This window comes from Anolis carolinensis, chromosome 2 (genome assembly GCF_035594765.1).
Source record: "Anolis carolinensis isolate JA03-04 chromosome 2, rAnoCar3.1.pri, whole genome shotgun sequence".
Lineage (NCBI taxonomy): Eukaryota > Metazoa > Chordata > Lepidosauria > Squamata > Dactyloidae > Anolis > Anolis carolinensis.
This window is the reverse complement of record NC_085842.1, coordinates 235,510,784-235,538,675: the sequence shown is the minus strand read 5'-3', so window position 1 is coordinate 235,538,675 and position 27,892 is coordinate 235,510,784. Positions and strand designations below refer to the sequence as shown.

General features: G+C 40.7%; 1 protein-coding gene across 3 annotated transcripts in view; it reads right to left on the bottom strand.

Moving 5' to 3' along the window:
* The window catches only part of ttc39b (tetratricopeptide repeat domain 39B), an 87,206-nt gene that overhangs the window by 34,709 nt on the left and 24,605 nt on the right, over nucleotides 1–27,892 (bottom strand). Inside the window, exon 1 of one of the 3 annotated variants that reach the window (XM_008103159.3) lies at nucleotides 7,894–9,244. The exons of the other annotated variants lie outside the window; for them this stretch is intronic. The gene's annotated coding sequence lies outside the window, so the exon portion shown is untranslated. Of the gene's footprint in view, nucleotides 1–7,893; nucleotides 9,245–27,892 lie in introns of those variants that run through there. 3 annotated transcript variants of the gene reach the window in all.

Here is a 27,892-nt window from a genome sequence, read left to right as displayed (position 1 = left end):
AGCTGAAAGGAAGGCCGACGGTGCTGGAGGTGAACGACAAATGCGATGTTCTAAAGATCAACACAATATAGAAACCTGGAATGTAAGATCTATGAGCCAGGGCAAACTGGACGTGGTTATTGGTGAGATATCAAGATTAAAGATAGACATTATGGGAGTCAGTGAACTGAAATGGACTGGAATGAGCCACTTCACAAAAGATGATCACCAGATCTACTACTGCGGACAAGAGGAACACAGAAGAAATGGAGTAGCCTTCATAGTTAATAATAAAGTTGCGAAAGCAGTGATTGGATACAAACCAAAAAATGACAGAATGATCTCAATTCGAGTTCAAGGCAAGCCGTTTTAACATCACAGTGATCCAAATATACGTCCCAACCACAGCTGTTGAAGAAGCAGAATTAGGTAAGTTCTATGAGGATCTGCAGCACCTACTGGATAACACACCAAAAAGAGACATTATTCTCATTACAGGAGATTGGAATGCTAAGGTGGGCAGTCAAATGATAACCGGGATCACAGGTAAGCATGGTCTGGGATAACCAAACGAAGCAGGACGTAGGCTGATAGAATTCTGCCAGGAAAACTCTCTGTGCATAACAAACACCCTCTTCCAACAACCTAAAAGACGGCTTTATACATAAGACTTCACCAGATGGTCAACACTGAAATCAGATTGACTACATCCTTTGCAGCCAAAGGTGGCAGACATCTATCCAGTTTGTGAAAACAGGACCTGGAGCTGACTGTAGTTCAGATCACGAACTTCTTATTGCAACATTTAGAATCAGACTAAAGAGAATAGGGAAAATACACAGACCAAGTAGATATGATCTCACAAATATTCCTAGTGAATATGCAGTGGAGGTGAAGAACAGATTTCAGGGACTAGATTTAATAAATAGAGTACCAGAAGAACTATGGATAGAAGTCCACAACATTGTTCAGGAGGCAGCAACAAAGTACGTCCCAAAGAAAAAGAAAACCAAGGAGGCAAGATGGTTGTCTGCTGAGACACTGGAAGTATCCCAAGAAAGAAGGAAGGTGAAAGGAAACAGCGGTAGGGGGAGATATGCCCAATTAAATGCACAATTCGAGAGGCTAGCCAGAAGAGACAAAGAACTATTTTTAAACAAGCAATGCATGGAAGTGAAAGAAGACTAAGACTAAGAATAGGAAGGATGAGAGACCTCTTCAAGAAAATCAGAAACATTGGAGGCAAATTTCAGGCAAAAATGGGCATGATCAAAAACAAAGATGGCAGGGACCTAACAGAAGCTAAAGAGATCAAGAAAAGGTGGCGAGAATATACAGAAGATCTGTATAGGAAGGATAATAATATAGAGGATAGCTTTGACGGTGTGGTGAGTGAATTAGAACCAGACCTCCTGAGGAGTGAGGTTGAATGGGCCTTAAGAAGCATTGCTAATAACAAGGCAGCAGGAGACGACGGGATCCCAGCTGAGTTGCTTAAAATCTTGGAAAGTGATGCTGTCAAGGTGATGCATGCCATATGCCAGCAAATATGGAAAACAAAATATTGGCCAGCAGACTGGAAAAACTCAATTTATATCCCCATACCAAAAAAGGGAAACGCTAAAAAATGCTCAAACTTCCGTACAGTGACACTTATTTCCCATGCCAGTAAGGTAATGCTCAAGATCCTGCAAGGCAGACTCCAGCTATACATGGAGCGAGAGTTGCCAGATGTCCAAGCTGGGTTCAGAAAAGGCAGAGGAACAAGAGACCAAATTGCCAATATCCGCTGGATAATGGAGGAAGCCAGGGAGTTTCAGAAAAACATCTACTTCTGCTTTATTGACTATTCTAAAGCCTTCGACTGTGTGGATCATAATAAACTATGGCATGTTCTTGGTGGTATGGGGATACCAAGTCACCCTGTCTGTCTCCTGAGAAATCTGTATAAAGACCAAGTAGCCACATTAAGAACATACCACGGAACAACAGACTGGTTCAAGATTGGGAAAGGAGTATGGAAGGGCTGCATACTTTCACCCTACCTATTCAACTTGTATGCAGAACACATCATGCGACGTGTGGGACTTGACAATTCCAAGGCCGGAGTTAAAATTGCTGGAAGAAACATTAACAACCTTAGGTATGCAGATGATACCACTCTGATGGCCGAAAGTGAGGAAGAGCTGAGGTGAAAGAAGAAAGTACAAAAGCTGGGTTGCAGTTAAACGTCAAGAAAACCAAGATCATGGCAACCAGACCGATTGACAACTGGCAAATAGAGGGAGAAACGTGGAGGCAGTGACAGACTTTATATTTCTAGGCGCGAAGATCACTGCAGATGCAGACTGCAGCCAGGAAATCAGAAGACGTTTATCAGAAGAGGAGAGCAATGGCCAACCTTGATAAAATAGTGAAGAGCAGAGACATCACACTGGCAACGAAGGTCCGCATAGTGAAAGCAATGGTATTCCCCATAGTAACTTATGGTTGCGAGAGCTGGACCATAAGGAAGGCTGAACGAAGGAAGATAAGACGCCTTTGAACTTTGGTGCTGGAGGAAAATCCTGAAAGTGCCTTGAATCGCAAGAAGATCCAACCAGTCCATCCTCCAGGAAATAATGCCCGACTGCTCACTGGAGGGAAGGATATTGGAGGCAAAGTTGAAGTATTTTGGCCACATCATGAGAAGATAGGAAAGCTTGGAAAAGATCACGATGCTGGGGAAAATGGAAGGAAAAAGGAAGAGAGGCCAACCAAGGGCGAGAGGGATGGACGGTATCCTTGAAGTGACTGGCTTGATCTTTAAGGAACTGGGGGCAGCAACGGCCGACAGGGAACTCTGGCGAGGACTGGTCCATGAGGTCACGAAGAGTCGGAAACAACTATGCAACTGAGCAGCAGCAACAAACCTTTGCTTAACCAACAAATTTTAACTTGGTGTCTAAATGATAGTGTTAGTGACAGTTAGGTCTCCAGGAGATAGTGTTTCCCTACTAGGGTGTCATTGCTGAAAAAGCCGTCTTCCATGTCCCAACAGTGTATTGTTTTCACTACTGAAACATGGAGGAGAGCAGATTTTAATCCCCAGATAGGCATATATGGGGAGAAGCCGTCCCTCGAATATTGAGGTCCAAAATTATTTAGGTTGTTAAATGTCATCACATGTGCCTTGAATTTGAACCAGAAATGTATTGGCAGCCAGTGTAATTGTTTTTAAGACTGATACAATATGGTACTCCAGTCAGCAACTGAGATGCTGCATTCTCCAGTAGCTGCAGCTTCCAAGTTGTCTTCAAGGGTTAACCAAGATAGAGTGCATTACAGTAGTCCAACCAGTACATGGATTACTGTGGCTGGGTTATCTCCATCGAGCAATGGCAGTAGCTGCTGCACCAGTCAAAGCTAGTGCCATGCACTCTGTACCATAGAGACCACTTAGGCCTCCAGTGACATGGATAGGTATTGGTTCTAAATTCTAGGAGCACACTCAAGCTCCATACCTGCTCCCTCATGGTAAGTACTTCATCCAAGATAGTTAGTGACCCCGTTAGTGACTCTAGAACCACCAATCCACTGAGTCTTCTTCTCATTCAATTTCATTTAACTGGCCATCATCCAAACATTACAGTATCCAGGCATCGTTCCAACACCTCCAAAGGCTGACCTGACTCTGATGACAAAAATGAATACTGCTGAGTGTCATCAGCATACTGATGAGACCCAATCCCCAAACTCCTAATGATCTCATCCAGGAGCCTCATATAGATGTTGGACAGCATGGAAGAAAAGATTAACATTGTGATACCCCATAGATGACCATGAAGCTGAGAAGTAGTCCCCCAATTCCATTTCCTGGGATTTTGCATATAGGAGTAGAACCACTGTAACGAGAACTAGTCCAATAAAATGGTATCAAACCCCTTTAAAAGATCCAGGAGGCTAGCGCTTCCCGTTTTTCCCCTGAAATAGGTCATCTCAGAGCAACCAAGGCTGTTGATACCATATCCTGGCCTGAAACTAAACTGAAACAGGACCAGATAGTTAATTTCCTCCAAGAATATCTGAAGCTGCCCTCATCCAGCCCATTATAGCATGCAGGCATAGATCCACCCCTGATCAGTGCCAGCTAACCCTGATGACATATCTGTGTGTCATCAGCATACTGATGGCACCCTACTCCAAACCCCCAATCACATCTTACTCCTGCTGCTTCATGCGGATATTGAACAGCATGGGGGATGAGTTGGAACCCTGTGACACCTCATACCTTAACAGTCATGGCACTGAACAGGAATCCTCAAATGCAACTCTTTAAAACACGCCCTCCACATAGGAAAAGAACCACTGAAAAACAGTGCCTCCTACTCCCATCTTACAGAACTTGTCCAGTAAGATACTATGACCAATGGTATCAAAAGCCACTGTGAGATCCAGGTAAATCAACAGGATAGCACTACCCTCTCTTTCTTCTGGAGTAGGTTATCAGTTTGAGTATCCAGTTGTTTCAGTGCTGTATTCTGGCCTCAAAGTAGACAGAAATGAGCCCAGATAATCTGTTTCCTCCAATAACACCTGAACATACTCATGCACTTCCCCAAAAATGGTAAATTTGCAATCAGATAATACGTAGCTCTCATATACTCCTGGATCTAGAGGTCTTCTTCAAGAAAGGACACACTACCATCTCTTTTAAGGCAGCAGGCACCTCCCCCTAACATAATGAGGCATTTACCACCCCTAGACCAACCTAGTTAGTCCACACCAGCTAATTTTTTTTAGCTAACATGAACAATGGTGAAACTTACATGTGGTGGACTGAACTGCTTCAAGCATTTTATCCACATCCACAGGCTTTAATAACTGATCCCATGAACACTATCAGACAATATACTGGAAACCTCCCTAGTCTCTGCAATAAATATGATGTCAAGTGTGAGCAATTTCTTCCCTGAACTACCTGGAGAATAGCATATCTGAACTCTGTAGGTAGGTTTGAATATTGTCTATATTCATGTATAGGTCAACATCATGTACAAGTTAAGAGCAGGTTTTGAGTCCAAAACCTTTGTATACACTGAGGGTTTTCCACAAAAAGGGGAAAGCACCAATGCCACCTCAGGTGGCCAGCATCCCCTGGTCGCAACCACTGCTATTTTCTCACCAGGCATTCAAAGGCCAGAAGCAGCACAATGGTGGAGAGAGCAGATGGAGGTAGTGTTTCTTTCAGATTCTCCTGGGACAAATCAAGTTCTTGCCTTTCGCCACTCAGAAAGAGTATGGTTCCTTTTTAAAATAAGACTTAAAATTACAGTACTAACAATAACCCATGGATAAGTCGACCCAGGCTTTTTGGGGTTTGATTTTTTGATGTATGTCTAGATGTATACATGGGTATATAGGGTATGTGTGACAGGCAGCAGGGGGCAGGTGCTCCTCCAGGCTACTCAGCTCTATAACTTTTCAAATGAAGTCTCTGTACAAGTGCAAACATATCTATATGTGGTACAGATATCACAAAGAGTAAGAAGACATGACACAGAAGGCTGTCATCCCATTAGCCTTATGCCTGTATATGTCTATTTTTGGTCACTGCAGAGGTTGGTATTGCGTTTTCCCCTCTCCCCTGAATTTTTGCAGAACTGTTGAAACCCCGCACTGAGCACATGGCCATTCCACGCTTGGAGAGCAGCTGAAGGTGCAAATTGCAAAAGCACCTGACAATGTCCATGTATCTACATGGGAAATGATTACATCAGCCAATGAAACCTCTGGATGATCCCTGAGCATCCCAGTGGGTGATGTAATCAGTTCAGGGCTGACTATAGCAAAATAAATAGATTAATCTGTTAAGTTTATGTTGGTTAAAATTGTTCTTCATTTAAAAATTGTATTCTTTCTTTCTTTCTATTTTGCACTGTGTGAATTAGTTCACACAAGCACTCTCCATCCATCTGCCACTGGCCCAGCCCATATATATACATATATACACACAGTAGAGTCACACTTATCCAACATAAACGGGCCGGCAGAACGTTGGATAAGCAAATATGTTGGATAATAAGGAGGAATCAAGGAAAATCTATTAAACATCAAATTAGGTTATGATTTTACAAATTAAGCACAAAAACATCATGTTATACAACAAATTTGACAGAAAATGTAGTTCAATACACAGTAATGCTATGTAGTTATTACTGTATTTACAAATTTAACACCAAAATATCACGATGTATTGAAAACATTGACTACAAAAATGCGTTGGATAATCCAGAACGCTGGATAAGCGAATGTTGGATAAGTGAGACTCTACTGTATACACACACATATACAATCTCTCTCTCTCTCTACATATATATAGACATTTATTGGGCTCCACGAGAAAGTTTCATTTCAAAAAGGGCTCCGCAGCTAAAAAAAAGTTTAAGAACCCCTGCTACAGGTAAATCAGGATGTTTTAGAAAACTACATTCTGATCTGTATTTTAATCTGAATTATACAGGTCAAGTCAGTCCACAAAGTCTGAACTCCTCAAATATTACTTTAGCACTTTCTTTAGTGATAATAGTGCTTTATGAGTTCTGCAGCCCTCATTACATATAAGAATTCACACACACAGGTTTGTTGATCTTTAAACCATAACAAAGAGACCAAACAATTGTTATAGGACCAATTGCTCAAAAATTAACTATCTTTCAGTAATACAGGCTAAGCATCCCTTAACCAATATTCTGAAATCCAAAAATGTCCATATGTGTAAATGATATGACACCTTTGCTTTCTGATAGTTCAATGTACATAAAGTTTGCTTTGTGCACAAAATTATCAAAATATTGTGTATATAATTACTCTTAGGCTATGTGTATAAGGTGTATATTAAATGTAAATGAATTTTATGTTTAGACATGGGTCCCACTTCCAAGATACCTTTTTACGTACAGATATGCAAATACAAACATTCCAAAATCTGAATAAATCTGAAATCCAGAACACTTGTGGTCCCAATAATTTCAGATGAAGGATACCCAACCAGTATCAAACATTTTCAGCAATAACAACATATCTCCATGCAAACATAATACATCAATTAAGAATAAAGCAAAAACAACAAAAGCAGCCTTACATTACTATTGATAAACAGCTCTGAAGGAAAAATTCTCACAGCTCAACTCATATCAAAATTTCTTTAAAGGGAAGAAAATCCTGTTAGCACAGGATGCTACAGAACCAGGCCAGATGTTCATGATGCTGGGACTGCGTCATTCGAAGGCTGGCTCAGGTCCAGATTCATGATTAATACTTTTTCTAGGGCTTCATATAAATTACTGGGAAATCGCAGGAAGTTTGTTGCACCCGAATCTTACATAACTGTTACAACAACCTCGAAAACATAAATGTAAAATATATATGCATAAGTATTTTCTCGGTTTACTATTTTTTCAGACCACAGACCATCATGAATAAGTGAGACCACATGCTAATAAAACCAAAAATATCACAGTCATTACACACTCTAAAACTATCATTTTACAGAGAAGCTAACAACCATATTAGATAAACAATTTGATTTTATGCTATGAGTTTCACAAAGAAACTCCAAATATATACATCTTGCAGTATTCTGCAATCTACAATGTCATTCATTGACATTACTAGGAGCACACTGACAATGACAAGAGTCAGTCTAATAAGGCAGAAGAAAAATAAATCATTTCTGAAGTAATTAAGAATTTTAATTTTCCTAGTAAATCTGCAAAGACATGCTGGACCTGCACATTTCATTACAAAGCATTATACATGCTTTAATAACTAACCATACAAAGCTATTTTGCCAGAAAATTACCACAAATGTACAGTGACTTATGCAAACCACTTTAGAAGCTAATTAGCAGAGACAAGACATAATATACTCACAGAATTAAATTAGGTAACTTTAGATGAATAATTGCAGTCACTACAGGAAGCTATGCCTCTTTCAGATGTGTATTGTTTCTTCTAGACACATAAAAATGAACAAAAAAAAATCCAGAGAATATTCCATTTCCTTGTTCTATTCCACTGTCCCCCACAAGCTTATTGCTTATCAAGCAGGAAAATATATAGTTAAAAGTTGAGACAGCAGGAGCTGTAATCACGGGAGTCTTCCATATCAGAATGGAAAAAGAAATGTCAGTTGAATAGCTGCAGCTAAAGCAGTGTTGGTAGATGATGCCTCTGCAGGAAGAGGATGCTGGGAGATTTTCCCAATCTGTGCTGCAACCTAATTCTAATCTATCCTCGCCTAACTACAAAAGAAGAAAAATGCAGACGCAAAGTAACTCAGTGAAGAAGAGGGAAAAAAGAAAATTAGCTCAGAATTGTGTGCTTCAGATATCATGCCATATTTTGAATCTAAAGAAAAGGTGAAGCAGCCAAAATTCATAGTTTATCTTAAAAGAACACAGAGCTAGAAATACAGCAATTCAGAGACTGCTTCATGCTCTATAGCGTTTTATAAACAGAGAACACCGAATGTCATTTGAAAATTCTGTCTGCTTCACTTTTTACTTACAATTTCCTTGAACTTAAAAACACTTCCCTCTCTTTCATGCCATTTAGTACATGCAGTGAACATGAATGTTTTGCAGACACTTTGAGAGTCACTGAGGAATTGTCACAGATACTATGGCTGACCATGATTGTTATAAGTAATACTCTAAAGCTGAAATATAAGGCGGCCAAGAAAATTTGTATTGGAAACATAAATATTATGTCATTAACATGTGAAGAATAAAGTCAATGTGGGTCCATTTTGAGTCACCTGAGCATGCAAAAAATAATGCAGGTGAAAATCCAGATATATATATATATTTAAAATTAAGACAATTGAAAAGGATTTAAAAGTATAACTGAACACTGTGATTATTTACAATACCTAATCAGAAGTAGGAATTCCATTCAAAAAGAGATCCCTCTTAGATATGTGGAAATTAGATTGTGATCAAAATGAATATAAATAGCACAAGTTGGGCTGTATTGAGCTATGGATATATTGACTCATGAGTATGTACACAATTCACCACCCTCATTTTTACCACTGCTGCTACTATTTGTTATGTGCCTACAAGTCATTTCTGACTATAGGATTTTCTTGGCAAGGGGGAAGCCCTTGACTTCTTCTGATTCTGAGACTTTCACTTGCCTAAGAACACACAATGGGTTTCCATGGCCACGAAGGGATTTGAATCCTGGTATAATCTGTACATGCACTGGAATGTTTTCTTCAGAATATATATACACAGCTCAAACCAGCAAACCTATTGATTATTATTAAAATTTATTCAATATCAGACAGAATGATAGGCAGTACTGGGGAGGAGAATACTCTGATTAAAACCAGCACTTGCACCAGTTGTGTTTGGTGCCCTGATACTCCCATAGCGAATATAGTAGAGTGTCACTTATCCAACATAAACGGGCTGGCAGAAGATTGGATAAGCGAAAATGTTGGATAATTAAGAAAAAGCAGATTAAATGTCAAATTACGTTATGATTTTACAAATTAAGCATGAAAACATCATGTTTTACAACAAATCATCAGAAAAAGCATAGTATATTTTGGTGTTCAACTGATACAGCCATGGTAGCTGCCACCTCTCACTCTCTTTCTGGGAACAGGTCTAAAAAAATAGGTCTGTGTGCACTGTGGCAGTACTAGGCTGGGCCATAGCTATAAGTGTGTGTAAGACAACGAACGTAAGCTTCTGAGCTTAGCACAGCTGGAGCACAAAACAGGATGGAAACTAAGGTGTTGGAGGAAAATTCTGAGAGTGCTCTGGACCGTCAGAAGATCAAACCAGTCTATACTCCAGGAAATAATGCCAACTGCTCACCAGAGGGAAGGATGTAAGAAGCAAAGATGAAGTATTTTGGCCACATAATGAGAAGAAGGAAAGCTTGGAGAAGAATGATGCTGGGGCAAATGGAAGAATGGCAGACCAAGGGCAAGATGGATGGATGGTATCCTTGAAGTGACTGGCTTGACCTTGAAGGAGCTGGGGGTTGGCGACGGCCGACAGGGAGCTCTGGCATGGGCTGGTTCATGAGGTCACAAAGAGTTGGAAGTGACTGAACAAGTAAACAACAAGATTTTATTCTTCTTGGATATCATGGAGTGTAAAGACTACCATTATTTTATGTCTTACATACTTCTTCCATTGTGCTGTCTCACTTGGGTGGTTGAGAGAGGTCCAACGGAATAGGTTTTCTCACATGACCACCTTGAGTAGTCTCCTCAGAGGTATTCAAAATGGCCAATATTTTAACCTGCTATTTTTTGTATTTTAAAATAAGCTTTTAGATCTAATATAACTTAAGACTTGGCAAGTTCATGCACACACATACTTTTGTGAAGACACAGAAGGGAAAATAAGAAAAAGGTAAATATTTTTGAAATGCTTAATTCCTTGATCATATATTGCATTTTTCCTTGCTTCAACTGTTGGATAAAAGGTTAAATGTTTTCTAAAATGGATTGGTATAATGGCTAGAGATACACAAGAGACAATGCATAAAGAAGAAGCAGAAACAATGATAGAAAACTAAAGATAAGATGAAGCAAAGGAGAGTTGGGAAAAGATAAAATAGTAAATGCTGTTGTCAACCAAAAAAGCTCATACAAGAGAGGTCTGAAGGCAAACAAAATATGAGGAAAGGAAGAATTTAATTGACTAAAAATATCTGATGACAGGTACTTTGATGCTAAGTACAGCAGAAAAATACCAAGATCAGAAGCTTAAAACTAAAACATTACTAAAATTAACAAGTAATTGTATGTAGAATCATAGAGCTGGACAAGACCACAAGGGCTATCTGACATGCAATCAAAACACTCCCAACAGATGGCCACTCAGCTTTTGCTTAAAAACCTCAAGAGGAGACTCCAAAACTCTCTAAGGCAGGGTTGTTGTATGTCTTTCGGGCTGTGTGGCCATGTTCCAGAAGCATTCTCTCCTGACGTTTCGCCCACATCTATGGCAGGCATCCTCAGAGGTTGTGAGGTATGGAGAAAACTAAGCAAAGAGGTTAATATATATCTGTGGAAAGTCTAGGGTGAGAGAGGTCAGTGTGAATGTGTAGTTAATCACTTAAATTAGCATTGAAAAGCTTATCTGCTGTCTTCTTCCTGCCTCTGGGGCATCCTTTGTTTAGAGTCGTTAACTGCCCTTGGTTGATTCATGTCTGGAAACCCTCTGTTTTCAGAGTATTGCTTTTTATTTACTGTTCTGATTTTTGAGTTTTGTAATACTGGTAGCCAGATTTTGTTCATTTTCATGGTTTCTTCCTTTCTGTTGAAGTTGTCCACATGCTTGTGGATTTCAATGGCTTCTCTGTGTAGTCTGACATGATAGTTGTTAGAATGGTCCAGCATTTTTGTGTTCTCAAATAGTATTCTGTGTCCAGGCTGGTTCATCAAATGCTCTGCTATGGCTGATTTCTCTGGTTGAATTAGTCTGCAGTGCCTTTCATGTTCTTTGACTCTTGTTTGGGCGCTGCGTTTGGTGGTCCCTATGTAGACTTGTCCACAGCTGCATGGTATCCGGTAGACTCCTGCAGAAGAGAGAGGATCCCTCTTGTCCTTCGCTGACCGTAGCATTTGTTGGATTTTCTTCGTGGGTTTGTAGATAGTTTGTAGGTTGTGCTTCTTCATCAGCTTCCCTATGCGGTCAGTAGTTCCCTTGATGTATGGTAAGAACACCTTTCCTCTGGGTGGATCTTTGTCTTGACTCTCATGGCTTGTTCTTGGCCTTGCAGCTCTTCTGATGTCTGTGGTGGAGTATCCATTGGCCTGTAGAGCCCAGTTTAGGTGGTTGAGTTCACCTTGGAGGAGGTGAGGTTCGCAGATTCTTTGTGCACGGTCTGTCAGGGCTTTGATTGTGCTCCTTTTTTGACTTGGGTGATGGTTGGAGTTTTTATGAAGGTATCTATCTGTGTGTGTAGGTTTTCTGTAAACTGTGTGGCCCAATTGTTGATTGGGTTTGCGGATGACCAGAACATCTAGAAATGGCAGTTTTCCTTCCTTTTCTTTTTCCATGGTGAATTGGATGTTTGGGTGGATGCTGTTAAGATGGTCCAGGAACTTGCTGAGTTCTTCCTCTCCATGGCTCCAAATCGTGAAGGTGTCATCTACGTATCTGAACCAAACAGTTGGCTTTTTTGGTGCTGTTTCTAGGGCCTGTTTTTCAAAGTATTCCATATAGAAATTTGCTACTACTGGGCTGAGAGGGCTCCCCATGGCCACTCCATCCTTCTGTTCATAGAATCCAGTGTCCCACTGAAAGTAGCTAGTGGTGAGGCAATGGTGAAACAGGGCTGTGATGTCTTCTGGGAAGTTTTGTTTGATTAGTGTGAGGGTTTCAGCTACTGGATATTCCACGGTTGACCAGGTCATACCATCAGGAAGTTCTTCCTTATGTTTAATTGGGATGTCTTTTTCTACAATTTGAATCAATTGCTCTGTGTCCTAGTCTCTAGAGCAGTAGAAAACAAGCTTGCCCCCTCCTCAATGTGACATACTTAAATACTATGAAATACTTAAAAATTGTTATAATGTCCCCTCTCTGGCTTTCCTATGCTAAGCATACCCAGTTCCCTAAGCCACTCCTCATAGGGTTTAATAGCTATATCAAAATCAAATATTTAAAGATGAAATTTTAGTAAAGTGTGCAATATTTTGAAACATTAAGTAACATTAGTGAATAAACATATAATACATAAAATTAGATATCAAAAGTAGTTTCAAAGCATGATAAAATGCAAAAACAGTTTGCTATATGTAAATAGTTATACCTTCAGATATTTTCTGACATCTACTCCTAAGACTGGTATGTGAGAAGCTATATCCAATTGCTGTTTCCTAGAGCAAGCATATACAGCATAATGCCCCAAAATATTGTTATAGTGTGTATACTTTGATACCTTGAATTAAGAATGTAATTCATTCTGTGACCATGTTCTTAAGTCAAAACATTCGTATCCCAAAACACCACTCAATTTTAATGTGTTTTTAAATAAGAAAATGTACTTTATAAATAAAAAATGCAGCATAAGACTTTACATTAAGTTAAATATAAGGTTAAAAGTAGCCTACTTCTTAAAATTCTATTATACTTAACTAGCTGTGCCCGGCCACGCGTTGCTGTGGCATTGTCCGGTGGTGTTGGTGAGAACTTGTTGAGGTAGTGGTGGTATTGAATGTCTGTTGTATGGTTGTCTTTGTTTAGTATGCATTTGGTTGTTTGTGTACTGTGAAAGTGGTGAGGGTAGAGGGGGTCTATGTCCCTGTGTAGTATTGTATAGTATTGATACGTTGTCCATGTGTTGTGAATGCTTGGATTGTGTCCTGCTGCATAGTAGAAAGGGTTGGGCTGGATGGCTCTTAGGGGTCTCTCCAAACTCTTGGATTCTATGCTTCTATTATTATCATCATCATCATCATCATCATCATCATCATCTTCATCATCATTATTATGTAGAGGCTGGATGGCCATCTGTCAGGAGTGCTTGGATTGTGTCCTCCTGCATGGTAGAAGGAAGTTGATCTGGATGATCCTTAGGGAGTCACTCCAAACCTTAGGATTGTATGATGATATTGTTATTATTATTATTAGTAGTAGTAGTAGTAGTAGTAGTAGTAGTAGTATTGAGAGGCTGGGTGGCCATCTGTTGGGAGTGCTTGGATTGTGTCCTGCATGGCAGAATTGGGTTGGACTGGATGGCCTTTAGGGGTGTCTCCTAGCTAACTGATGCTATGATTCGATGTGTATTATTATTGTGCAGATATTGGATGGCCATTTGTCAGGAGTGGTTGGATTGTGTCCTCCTGCATGATATAAGGAAGTTGAACTGGATGATCCTTAGGGGTATCTCCTAACATTAGGATTGTATGATATTCTTATTCATATTATTGAGAGGCTGGCTGGCTATCTGTTGGGAGTGCTAGGATTGTATCGTCCAATGGCAGAGTTGGGTTGGACTGGATGGCCTTTAGGGGTCTCTCCTAACTGTCTGATTCTATGATTCGATTTGTATTATTACTGTGCAGATCTTGGATAGCCATCTGTCAGGAGTGCTTGGTTTGTGTCGTCCTGCATGGTGGAAGGAAGTTGAACTAGATGATCCTTAGGGGTGTCTCCTAACCTTATGATTGTATGATCTTCTTCTTCTTCTTCTTCTTCTTCTTCTTCTTCTTCTTCTTCTTCTTCTTCTTCTTCTTCTTCTTCTTCTTCTTCTTCTTCTTCTCCTCCTCCTCCTCCTCCTCCTCCTCCTCCTCCTCCTTCTTCTTCTCCTTATTATTATTATTATTATTATTATTATTATTATTATTATTATTATTATTGTTATTACGCATTATTATTGAGAGGCTGGGTGGCCATCTGTTGGGCGTGCTTAGATTGTGTCCTCCATGGCAGAACTGGGTTGGACTGGATTACCATAGTAATTATTTCATATTACAGTAGAATCTCACTTATCCAACATTCGCTTATCCAATGTTCTGGATTATCCAACGCAGTCTGCCTTTTAGTAGTCAATGTTTTTGTAGTCAATGTTTTAAATTCATTGTGATATTTTGGTGCTAAATTTCTAAATACAGTAATTACAGCATAGCATTACTAAGCATTGAACTACTTTTTCTGTCAAATTTGTTGTATAACATGATGTTTGGTGCTTAATTTGTATAATCATTACCTAATTTGATGTTTAATCGGCTTTTCCTGAATCCCTTCTTATTATCCAACTTATCCAACGTTCTGCCCGCCTGTTTATGTTGGATAAGTGAGACTCTACTGTATATTTATAATCTTATATTATCTGCTTAGAACTGGATTATATGAGGCCCCTTCTACACAGCTGTATAAAATGCACACTGAAGTGAATTATCTGGCAGTGTGGACTCAAGATAATCCAGTTCAAAGCAGATAATATAAGATTATAAATGGGTAATATAGCTGTGTGGAAGGGCCTTGAGTCTACACTGCCATATAATCCAGTGAAAATCAGATAATCTGTATTTTATAGGCAGTGTGGAAGAGGCCTGGGGCCTAACTGTGCCTGTCCCCTGGGCTGAGTGGGTTGCTAGGAGACCAAGTGAATAAAAAACAAAATATTCCTTTCCCTCTAAATAGGACTTTATTTTTCTTTTCTTTTTGTTGTATAAACGTAGAGGCATGGATGAGGGGTTGTGTTGCCAAGTTTAGTGTTTCTGGGATGTGTAGTTTTGTTGTTTTGTCCTAGGCCAAATTTTTTAAAATCTTTTTATATATACAGACTTATGGATAAAAGCTACAACTTTTTATTCAACAGTTGTACAACACTACAAATAGTGTTTTAGAAGCAACTGACATAGTGCCTCTGAACAGAACAAAGGATAGTTCTCTGATTAATCTGTTTGGGCCAGGAAATCCATTTATTACCATCCTTGAGCATCATTAAAGAATTGTTCCCTTCATACTGTGGCATTCTCAATACTGTAACAAGGCTCAAACACAAATAATTTCTATCTGAATATGGATAAAACAAATACACTCATTGTATGGCAAGATTTTGGACTAAATGGTCTTTGTGGTCCCTTCCAACTTTCAGATTCCATGATTTTTTATGAAAAACCGAAATTAAATTAGTGGTGGAAAGGATGTTATTTTTCTTTTGATTAAATTCAACCAAGTCAATTATCAGCCAGATAGACAATTACAGCAAGCATTAAGATATTGGTTATTTGATAAACACAGCAATTCAATTCCTGGACAACTATAGATCAGTCTCCAATCTATTTCTGAATAAGGTACTTGAGAGAGCGACAGTCTCCCAACTTCAAGGGTTTCTGCAACTAGATCCATTTTAATCTGATTTCAGACCTTGTTATGGAACAGACAGCTTTAGTTACCTTGCTATCCCAGCAAGAGAACCAGACAGGGTGAGTGTGTCCCTGTAGGTTCCACTGGACCTCTCAGCAGCTTTTGATACCATCAGTCATGATATCCTTCTAGGTTGTCCCACTAATAATGGAACATTCAGGGCTGTAGCCAGAGGGGGGGGGGGGGGGGCAGTTTAAAAGTTCAACCCCCCCCCCCCCGCCCGAAATGTGTCAGTTTTTTTTTTAAAAAAACTGGTTAACTCGTAAATTGGTTAACCAGTAAAAATTCATGAATAAACTAGTTTTTTTTTACCTGACACAGTTTGGGGGGGGGGGGGGAGTTAAACCCTCAAACTCCCTCTGGCTATGGCCCTGGCTCCATTCCTTCCTGGAGGGGTGAACCCAGAAGGTGGTGCTGGGGCCTGTTTGAACCCCTAGCTCTTGGCCCGTGAGGTCCTTTACTCAGGACTCTGTTTTGTCCTTTGTGCTGTTTAACACATACATGAAATACCAGGAAATGCCCTTCAGACTTATGGGGGTGCAATGCCATCCAAATGCAGATAATATTGAACTCTATTATTCCTTTCCATCCTAAACTAGTGTCTCATCAGCAATGTACTGGAGGAAGGCAAACAAATGGAAACTTAATCCAGACAAGAAAATGGGCCCCCTGGTCAGTCAGAAGGCAGATCAGGGAATAAGGAACCAGTCTATGCTAGATACAGTTACTCCCCCTGAAGACACGGGTCAGCAGTTTGTCCTCCTGGACTCAGCACTGAACCTGGAAGCCCAAGTATCTGTGGTGGCCAGGAGGGGCCTTGCATATTTAAAACTTCTGCACCAATTCCTCGAGATGCCTGAAGTGGCCACAGTGGTACATACCTTAGTTACATTCCATTCAGATTATTGTAACATCTCTATGTGGGCTTGTCTTTGAAGATTGTTTGGATACTTCGGCTGGTCCAAACAGCTGAAGCCAGGTTGTGAACTGGGGTTGGCTATAGGGAGTACAGAACCCACCTGTTGCAACAGTTCCACTGACTGCCAGTTTGTTTAATGATTCAAAGAGCTGGATATCTATATCTATATATCTAAATCTAATCTAATCTAAATCTATATACTGTATCTATATCTATATCTCTATATATAATAAAAGTGAATGTTTGTATGTTTGTGCCAGCGTTTTGATTGGTTCGGCGGTGTATGTGCTCGCGTTTTGATTGGCCTGCGGAATATGGGTCAGCTTTCTGATTGGCTGGGCGGAATGTGCCAGCTTTCTGATTGGCCGCCACTTTCATAGGCCACTGGGATCGCTGAGGGAAAAACTACTACCAACTGGCTTCATTCGGCCTACTCCTCTCCTCAGAACGACGCTAGCTTTGGGACAGTTAACAGACTTTGGCCTACACTTCTGTAATCCAAAACACCACTGCCACCACCAGAAAGGCCGGACCTGGACCAAACTTGACACACAAAACCCCTATGACCCATGAACCCACTGACAACGGATGGCCCCCTTTGGCCCCCTCTGCTGACATGTTTAAGGCCTTCCAGGCTGGCCCCATGCTGCTAGGCCGAAAAGGAGGACGCCATCTTGCCTCAGCTTTCAACTTCTTTGTAAGGCCCTACTTTCTTCAAAAGACAGCAGAGAACATTGTTACTATCTTTTTAATGATATGCTTATGAACACTTCTAGCCCCCAAAGCCCCAATCCAAGCCTACTTTGATCATTTGGCTAACACGTTTCAGGCCTTGCAGCCTGGCTCCATTCTGCTAGGCCGCAAAAGAGGGGGCCATCTTCCCTGTTCCACATGGTTCCAAACAGAGCAGTTTTTGCCTGGGTCTTTTGGATAAAGCACTCTCCTTCCACAAGGTCAGGCGGCAAGTACGTGTATAGGTTGATCTTGGGCTGATGGAAGTAGCACCACATCAAGTAGGAAATAAGGTACCACTTATGAAGTGGGGAGGCAAATTTAACTAATTTACGATGTTGGAATGAGGAAGTGCCATCACAGTGGATGATGAAGCAGCTGCTCCCCCCCTTGGCCAGAATCGAACATCCCCTCAGGAGAAGGTTAAATTGCCTCTGCGTCTGTCTTTGTCTCGGTTCTATGTGTATACAGGCATTGAATGTTTGCCCTATATGTATATAATGTGATCTGTTTATATATATAAATGGTTCTGTTTATATGGTTATGCATTTTATAATAGCTTTATTCTTAAAATCCAGAATCCAAAAATGCCCATTTCTACCAAATGAACCCAGGCAACATCAGGTACTTAGGCAACATTATTAATTAATTTATTTATTTACAGTATTTATATTCCGCCCTTCTTTCTTACCCTGAAGGGGACTCAGGGTGGATCACATTATATACATATAGAGCTAACATTCAACGCCCATATACACATAGAACCGAGACATCTACTGTGACGGCACTTCCTCATTCCAACGTCATAAATTAGTTAAATTTGCCTCCCCACTTTAGAAGTGGTACCTTATTTCCTACTTGATAGATGCAACTATCTTACGGGTTGCTAAGTCAGCAACGAGCAGGGGCTATTTTTTTTTAGTTGACGGGTGCTCACCCCGCCACAGGATGGCCTTGAACTCATGACCTCATGGTCAGACTGATTTATTGCAGCAGGCTGCTCACCAGCCTGTGCCACAGGATGCTGTGGATGTTGTCCATCTACAACCTTATACATTTTATTAATGGGATAATTCATTTAAAAAAAAATTAAAATCCCTTTTCAAATAACCTGGGCATCGCCAGGTACCCAACCAGGTATATAGTAATAAAAGTCAGTGTTTGTGGGTATGTATGTTTGTATGTATGTATGTGGCAGTGTATACTTCCGCCCTGGGATCTGACTCCCACAGACCACTGCAACCCCCCACAAAACATGCATCTGGAGCAGTTTGGACAAGGATGGGCCACGGATGAAGGAATTTGCAGTACCATCACCTGCTTTACAGACCACACAACCCCCACCAATGACAGACTAGGACCAAGCTTGGAACACAAACTTCCTATGACTTTCAACCCTGGCGAGCTTTGGTGAAGGATGGAACATGGATGATAGGATCTGAAGTACCTTCACCCACATCCAGAGACTATTCCTAACCCCCTCAGTCATGTATCTGTACCAAAGATGGAACAGACCCCCATGACTCTTCTTATATACTGCTGAGGTTTTTGGGATGATTGACCACAGACGATGGGATTTCCAGTACCTTCCAGAAACTACTGCAAACCCCATCAGCCATAGATCTGCATCAATGGGCCCATTCATAATATCCAAAACAACTCAATGTCCGCTATTAATAACCTGGGCACCGCCGGGCCCCCAAGCTAGTCTATATATATAAAATGATAAAGTTGTTTGCGCAGTGACTATAACAACAAAACTAAACATCCCAGAAATACGAAACTTGGCAACACAATGCAAAAGGCTTGCCTCCAGGTTACAACAACACAACCACACCACAAAACCACAATCCAGACCCACAAAACTCACAACGCATCATGCGATAACAACACAACTAAATGCCCCAGAAATACAAAACTTGCCAACACAATGCAGAAGCCTTGCCTCCCAGTTGTAACAACACAACCACACCACAAAACCACACAGGACCCACAAAACTCACAACAACGCATCATGACTCTAACAACACAACTAAACGCCCCAGAAATACGAAACTTGGCAACACAATGCAAAAGCATTCCCTCCCGATTGTAACAACACAACCACACCACAAAACCACAATCCGGACCCACAAAACTCACAACAGTGCATCGTGACTATAACAACACAACTAAACGCCCCAGAAATACAAAACTTGGCACACAACTAAACGCCCCAGAAATACAAAACTTGGCAACACAACACAAAATCCTTGCCTCTCAGTTGTAACAACACAACCACACCAGAAAACCACAATCTGGACCCACAAAACTCACAACAACGCATTGTGACTATAACAAATACAAAATTTGACAACACAACTCATCCACCTCCCCAATCCCTACATTCACACTTGGCCTCCAAAAAAACAATTACAATAATAACAGTGACAACAACAACAACAATAAGAATCAACACCATCACAGGCAAGAAACAGCCAGGCACTGAGGCTGAGAGGTCAGTCAGTGCTACACTGGGCCTCCAAAAAACAATACAGTAGCATCTAACTTATCCAACCTTCATGACCACAACAACAACAATAATAATAAACACCTACACAGGCAAAACAAAAAAAAGACTATTGTACCACAATAAAAATATAAACCGCACTCAGCAGAATCAGACATTACAATTAACAACAAACCAAAGACAACAGGGATCTCAAGCAATTATCAATCAACACAAAAATTGAAGAAGGTAACAGACTTCAAATACTACTACTAATGTGAGTATAAAGAAGGTGGAGGTCACAGCATCAATACAACCTAATGTAGACTGAACAACACCACCAGACTAAGCCACAGCAACGCGTGGCCGGGCACAGCTAGTCTATATATATAAAAAATGATAAAGTTGTTTGCGCAGTGACTATAACAACAAAACTAAACATCGCAGAAATACGAAATTTGGCAATACAATGCAAAAGGCTTGCCTCCAGGTTACAACAACACAACCACACCACAAAACCACAATCCAGACCCACAAAACACACAACAACGCATCATGCGATAACAACACAACTAAACGCCCCAGAAATACAAAACTTGGCAACAAAATGCAAAAGCCTTGCCTCCCAGTTGTAACAACACAACCACACCACAAAACCACACAGGACCCACAAAACTCACAACAACGCATTGTGACTATAACAACACAACTAAACGCCCCAGAAATACGAAACTTGGCAACACAACGCAAAAGCCTTCCCTCCAGGTTGTAACAACACAACCACACCACAAAACCACAAACCAGACCCATAAAACTCACAACAACACATCGTGATTATAACAACACAACTAAACGCCCCAGAAATACGAAACTTGGCACACAACTAAACGCCCCAGAAATATAAAACTTGACAATACAACGCAAAAGCCTTTTCTCCTGGTTGTAACAACACAACTACACCACAAAACCACAATCCGGACCCACAAAATTCACGACAACGCATCGTGACTATAACACAATTAAACGCCCCAGAAATACAAAATTTGACAACATAACGCAAAAGCCTTGCCTCCCAGTTGTAAGAACAGAACCACAACACAAAACCACAATCCGGACCCATAAAACTCACAACAACGCATCATGACTATAACAACACAACTAAACGCCCCAGAAATACAAAACTTGGCAAAACAATGCAAAAGCCTTGCCTCCCAGTTGTAACAACACAACCACACCACAAAACCACACTGGACCCACAAAACTCACAACAACGCATCATGACTATAACAACACAACTAAGCGCCCCAGAAATACGAAACTTGGCAACACAACACAAAAGCATTCCCTCCCGATTGTAACAACACAACCACACCACAAAACCACAATCCGGACCCACAAAACTCACAACACTGCATCGTGACTATAACAACACAACTAAACGCCCCAGAAATACAAAACTTGGCATACAACTAAACGCCCCAGAAATACGAAACTTGGCAACACAACACAAAAGCATTCCCTCCCGATTGTAACAACACAACCACACCACAAAACCACAATCTAGACCCACAAAACTCACAACAACGCATTGTGACTATAACAAATACAAAATTTGACAACACAACTCATCCACCTCCCCAATCCCTACATTCACACTTGGCCTCCAAAAAAACAATTACAATAATAACAATGACAACAACAACAACAATAAGAATCAACACCATCACAGGCAAGAAACAGCCAGGCACTGAGGCTGAGAGGCCAGTCAGTGCTACACTGGGCCTCCAAAAAACAATACAGCAGCATCTTACTTATCCAGCCTTCATGACCACTACAACAACAATAATAATAAACACCTACACAGGCAAAAAAAAAAAAAGACTATTGTACCACAATAAAAATATAAACCGCACTCAGCAGAATCAGACATTACAATTAACAACAAACCAAAGATAACAGGGATCTCAAGCAATTATCAATCAACACAAAAATTGAAGAAAGTAACAGACTTCAAATACTACTACTAATGTGAGTATAAAGAAGGGTGGAGGTCACAGCATCAATACAACCTAATGTAGACTGACCAGCACCACCAGACTAAGCCACAGCAACGCGTGGCCGGGCACAGCTAGTCTATATCTATATATATAAAATGATAAAGTTGTTTGCGCAGTGACTATAACAACAAAACTAAACATCCCAGAAATACGAAATTTGGCAACACAATGCAAAAGGCTTGCCTCCCGGTTACAACAACACAACCACACCACAAAACCACAATCCGGACCCACAAAACTCACAACAACGCATCATGCGATAACAACACAACTAAACGCCCCAGAAATACAAAACTTGGCAACACAATGCAAAAGCCTTGCCTCCCAGTTGTAACAACACAACCACACCACAAAACCACACAGGACCCACAAAACTCACAACAACGCATTGTGACTATAACAACACAACTAAACGCCCCAGAAATACGAAACTTGGCAACACAACGCAAAAGCCTTCCCTCCAGGTTGTAACAACACAACCACACCACAAAACCACAATCCGGACCCATAAAACTCACAACAACGCATCGTGACTATAACAACACAACTAAACGCCCCAGAAATACGAAACTTGGCACACAACTAAACACCCCAGAAATATAAAACTTGACAACACAACGCAAAAGCCTTGCCTCCCGATTGTAACAACACAACCACACCACAAAACCACAATCCGGACCCACAAAACTCACAACAATGCATCTTGACTATAACAACACAACTAAACGCCCCAGAAATACGAAACTTGGTGCACAACTAAACGCCCCAGAAATACAAAACTTGACAACACAACACAAAAGCCTTTTCTCCCGGTTGTAACAACACAACTACACCACAAAACCACAATCCGGACCCACAAAACTCACAACAACGCATTGTGACTATAACAAATACCAAATTTGACAACACAACTCATCCACCTCCCCAATCCCTACATTCACACTTGGCCTCCAAAAAAACAATTACAATAATAACAATAACAACAACAACAATAAGAATCAACACCATCACAGGCAAGAAACAGCCAGGCACTGAGGCTGAGAGGCCAGTCAGTGCTACACTGGGCCTCCAAAAAACAATACAGTAGCATCTAACTTATCCAACCTTCATGACCACAACAACAACAATAATAATAAACACCTACACAGGCAAAACAAAAAAAGGACTATTGTACCACAATAAAAATATAAACCGCACTCAGCAGAATCAGACATTACAACTAACAACAAACCAAAGATAACAGGGATCTCAAGCAATTATCAATCAACACAAAAATTGAAGAAGGTAACAGACTTGAAATACTACTACTAATGTGAGTATAAAGAAGGTCACAGCATAAATACAACCTAATGTAGACTGACCAACACCACCAGACTAAGCCACAGCAACGCGTGGCCGGGCACAGCTAGTATATAATAAAAATCAATGTTTGTATGTATGTGAGTATGTGGCAGCTTTCTGATTGGCTGCCACTTTCGCAGGCCACTGTGACCAAACTTGCCACACATAACCCCCATGACCCATTTTATCTCCTGGTGCCGTTTGGGGGATGATGGGTCACAGATGATGGGATTTGCAGTACTTTCAATCGCTTCGGCTCCCACAGATCACTGCCATGCCCACGAGTGACAGAACTGGACCAAACTTGGCAGACAGAGCTCCCATGGCCCCCTTTACATCCTGGGGCAGATTGCCTGAGGACAGACCAAGGATGATGGGACTTTCAGTACCTTCAATCACTTCCCGACACCACTACAACTGCCAGGAATAACAGAATTGAACCAAACTTTGCACACATTGCCCATATGACACAGTTTACACGCTGCTGCAGTTTGGGGTAGGACAGACCAAGGATTAGGGGATTTGCAGTACCTTCACCTGATTCACTTCCCACAGACCATTGCGACCCCCACAAATTACACAACTGCACCAAACTTGGAACAAAGATCCAATGTGGCCCACTTTACACCCTGATGTGGTGTGGGGAAATATGTACCATGGATGATGAGACTTGCAGTACCTTCACTAACTTCCTGAGACTGCTGTGACCCACACCAATGACTGATCAAGACCAAACTTGGCACATAAAGCCATGTCCTACTCTACACCTGGGTGCTGTTTGGAGGGGTATGGACCATGGACGATGGGACCTGCAATACCTTCAATGGCTTCCTGAGAGCACTGTGACTCCCACCAATGAAAAATCAGTACCAAACTTGGTACACAGAGGCCCCATTACCCACTCTACAGCCTGATGTGGTTTGGAAGAGTTTGGAGCATGGTTGATGGGACTTGCAGTAGCTTCACTCACTTCCTGAGACCACTGCAACCCCAACCTACTATACATCCTGGCACTGTTTGGAGTGGGATGGACCATGGATGATGGGACTTGCATATGGGAATTGTAGTTCACCTGCACCCACTGAACCCCGCTGACCCTGGACCTACACTAAACTTGGAACACAGGCAAACAATGCCTTTCTCAAATGACTCGAGCACCGCCGGGTCCCCAAGCTAGTGACCTATAAAGCCCTATACAGCTCAGGTTCAGGCTATTTGGCAGATCACATCTCCTGGTAGGAACCTTCCCGGGCCTTAAGATCTTTTTCTCGGTTCCACAACCATTGCAAGCATGGTTGGTAGGGATTTGAGAGAGGGCCTTCTCGATGGCTGTCCCTCATCTCTGGAATTCTCCCTCTAGGAAAACCCATCCCTCTTGTGGCAGGCTAAAACCTTTCCTTTAAGGCAGGCCTTTAAATAATAATGTTTTTAAAACTGAACCAGGGGGTTCTGTGCTTTATGTAGTTTAACAGATTTTTAATTTTTTTATTGGTAGTAACTATGTGTTTTAAATAAGTTCTGTGTTTAATTCAATTTTAATGTTTGTATGTTTTGGTTTTAAATTGCACAGATTGGTTTTTAGCATTGTTTACTGCTTTGAGTCTCTTTTAAGAGAGGTAAAGTGGGATATAAATAAATATATTAATAACCATACCTGAAGCTGGCGGGTTTTTTCCAAACAGAATCTAACATTTTATGTAAATTGCACTGAATATGCAGGTGCCTTTGAGAGTTTCACTCCATCTGTATAGGATGCAGGTTCTCTCAATTCCATGCTATCCATGAGATGAAAATTTCTAGAACTGACCAAAAATAATTCACACTGCCAAGAAGCAAATGCTTACTCAATGTAATCTGAGAAATATTATTTTAGCAACACTAATGTCCACTATTTAATACTTTTTAGAAATTTTAGTTGTGGAGCTCATTCTAAGAACCCTGAGAATTTTCCATCAACAAATACAAATGCATTAAACTCCATAAACAAGTTTAGCCAAAGGATCCAGTGTGACTTCTAAAGTGTGGAATGTTTTCCCCAAGAGATGCCAGTTCTTATTCTTCTTGTTTTTAGATAGGCTGTGAAAATGCTCCCCCTCCCAATCTGGTCCTTTAATCGTTTTAATGTTTGTAGATTATTATGATAATTTTATCACCTTTTTGTTTGTTTTAATTATGTTTTTAATTTCCTTGAGCACTGTCTTTTAGTGAAAAGGGCCAATAAAATGTAAAAAGGGACATAAATAAAACTTAATTTAGATCATAATCCTATTCACACTTGCATGGAATTAAAGCCCACTGCACCCATAAATAATGTTCCTATCACACACATACTGTAGCTGAATGATTCTCCCCTCTAATCTTAGTTGTAGAAGAGCAGTTGGGCAGTATGCCTGGAAAGGGGGAGTGGATTTCATCCACTTTTGGATCTTGTCCTTATCACATCTTTTGCAATTCACTGACAACCTCTGACACGGGGAACAAGGTCCTTGACTTAACATTTTCTATCTATAATTTAAAGTTATCTCTGTTGGCAGCTTAAACTGCTTATTTTCTATACTTTTGAGAGAACTCTCTGAATATAGTTTTTTAAAATTTCTTAATTGTATTTAAATTCTGTACACCTTTATCAAGAGATAATAGTGAAATTTTTAACCACAGTTTTGAGATTAAAAGGCTAACCTTTTCTAAATACTTCTGGCTTTCATCTCTGCAATAATGCCAGACAGAGCAGCTTTGTTAGGATCAAGGATTAAGAATATCCAGCTTCAGTATGTGGAAAGGGGAAATACAGAGAAGGAAGGGCATTACTGTTGTGTCTTCACACCAACTCCTGAAATTTGTACTTACCAGGAGATCCCACTATTTTAGAAGAATTATACCTATATTTCTACCTCATATAATTATTACATCAAATAGTTTTGAAAGAAAAGCTAATAGCATTTATATTGCACATTTCTTCAACTATGAAAGTGCCATATATGCACTCTTAGTAATCATTACAACAGTGTTAATGTAACCTTTATAGTACCTTTTCACATAACAGCAATGGGAAGGACATAATGAATGTATGTATATCTACAAATTTTAGCCAAACGATCTCGGTCAACTTATCCACGGGTCAATGTATATTATGAAAAAAGCAGCAATTCCCTTCTCTGTATAGTAACAAAAGTCAAGAACTTGGTTCATCCCAAGAGAACCTTCCCCATACAGTTTTTGGCAGACATGAGAGAAGAACCAATCAAGCAGATAGTCATAGTAGGATGGGACTGAATTGAAAACTTGAGGGCTAACTTTTAATATGCAGTTGGTGTGGACGAGAGAGAGGGCCTTCTCCATGGTGGCCCCCCGGCTCTGGAACTCGCTCCCCGGGGAAATCAGGCAAGCCCCCACGCTGGTAGCATTCAGAAAGAGCTTGAAAACCTGGCTCTTCACTCAGGCCTTTGGATAAAGATTTCTCATCCCCATAACAATCCCGTATCTGTGACCATTTTTGTACTGGTTTGCACTTTTTACCTTTGTCAACTTGATATAGACACAGGGTCTATTCCCATCCCAATTTGCACTTCCAAGAATTTGCAGCACTTTATCAGTCACCTCGTGTTTACAATATTTATATGGTGCACCTTACCCAGTTTACCTTTTACAACCTCTCAATTTTAATCCATGTTTTTACCAGTTTTTGTCATTTATTTTTATTGGGTAATGTTTAAATTTTTATAATTGTGCACGTCTCTTGTCTATTGTTGTGTTTTATATTGCTATTGTTTTTATTCGGGTATAAAAATAAAAATATTATTATTATTATTATTATTATTATTATTATTCTACTCAACGAGCATGCCAAAAAGTAAGACAGAAAAAAGGAGGGCAGCTAAGTTCATCCTGGCAAGCAGCAGAAATGAGGTGAGTGAAAGTTGCTACAAAGGGGTGGCAAGCGGAAGCAATGACTATGACTTGGTCAGTTTCTTGTTGCTGCTCGCCTCCCTCTTAACACGAAACCAAGGAGTCCAAGGTGCACTGCCACATCCTCTAGGCCCAACAGAGAGGAGTCAGGGTGTTCCCTCTTAAGCTAAGGGACCGGAAGAAAAACACGTCCTCCTCTCACCACTATCCAAAAGGGAAGAGAGATAACTCAAAGCAGGCTGTTAGTACAACTCCTTCAGAGTCCCCTTTCCTTGGCTGTGTGTGTGTAAATTAGCAAGGAATCACAAACAGATAGGAAAAGGAGGACTCTGAAGGGAGAGGTATTAATTACCACCAAGAGGGAGCAGGGCTGGTGAAGTGTGGTGCTCCCACCACTGGTCTGATAGTGCAAAGAGCCATGTTTCTCTCTTTGACCCTCCCCTTCCCTAGGAGAGGGAAGATTATTTTAAACCTTTAGGACCAGGGTGTGACAACGGGAAGGGGAACCCACTCCTGTACTGGTTGCAAACCTACGTTTCTGTGGAAATGGTGGAAGAGAGTAGTCTCTTTCTTTAAG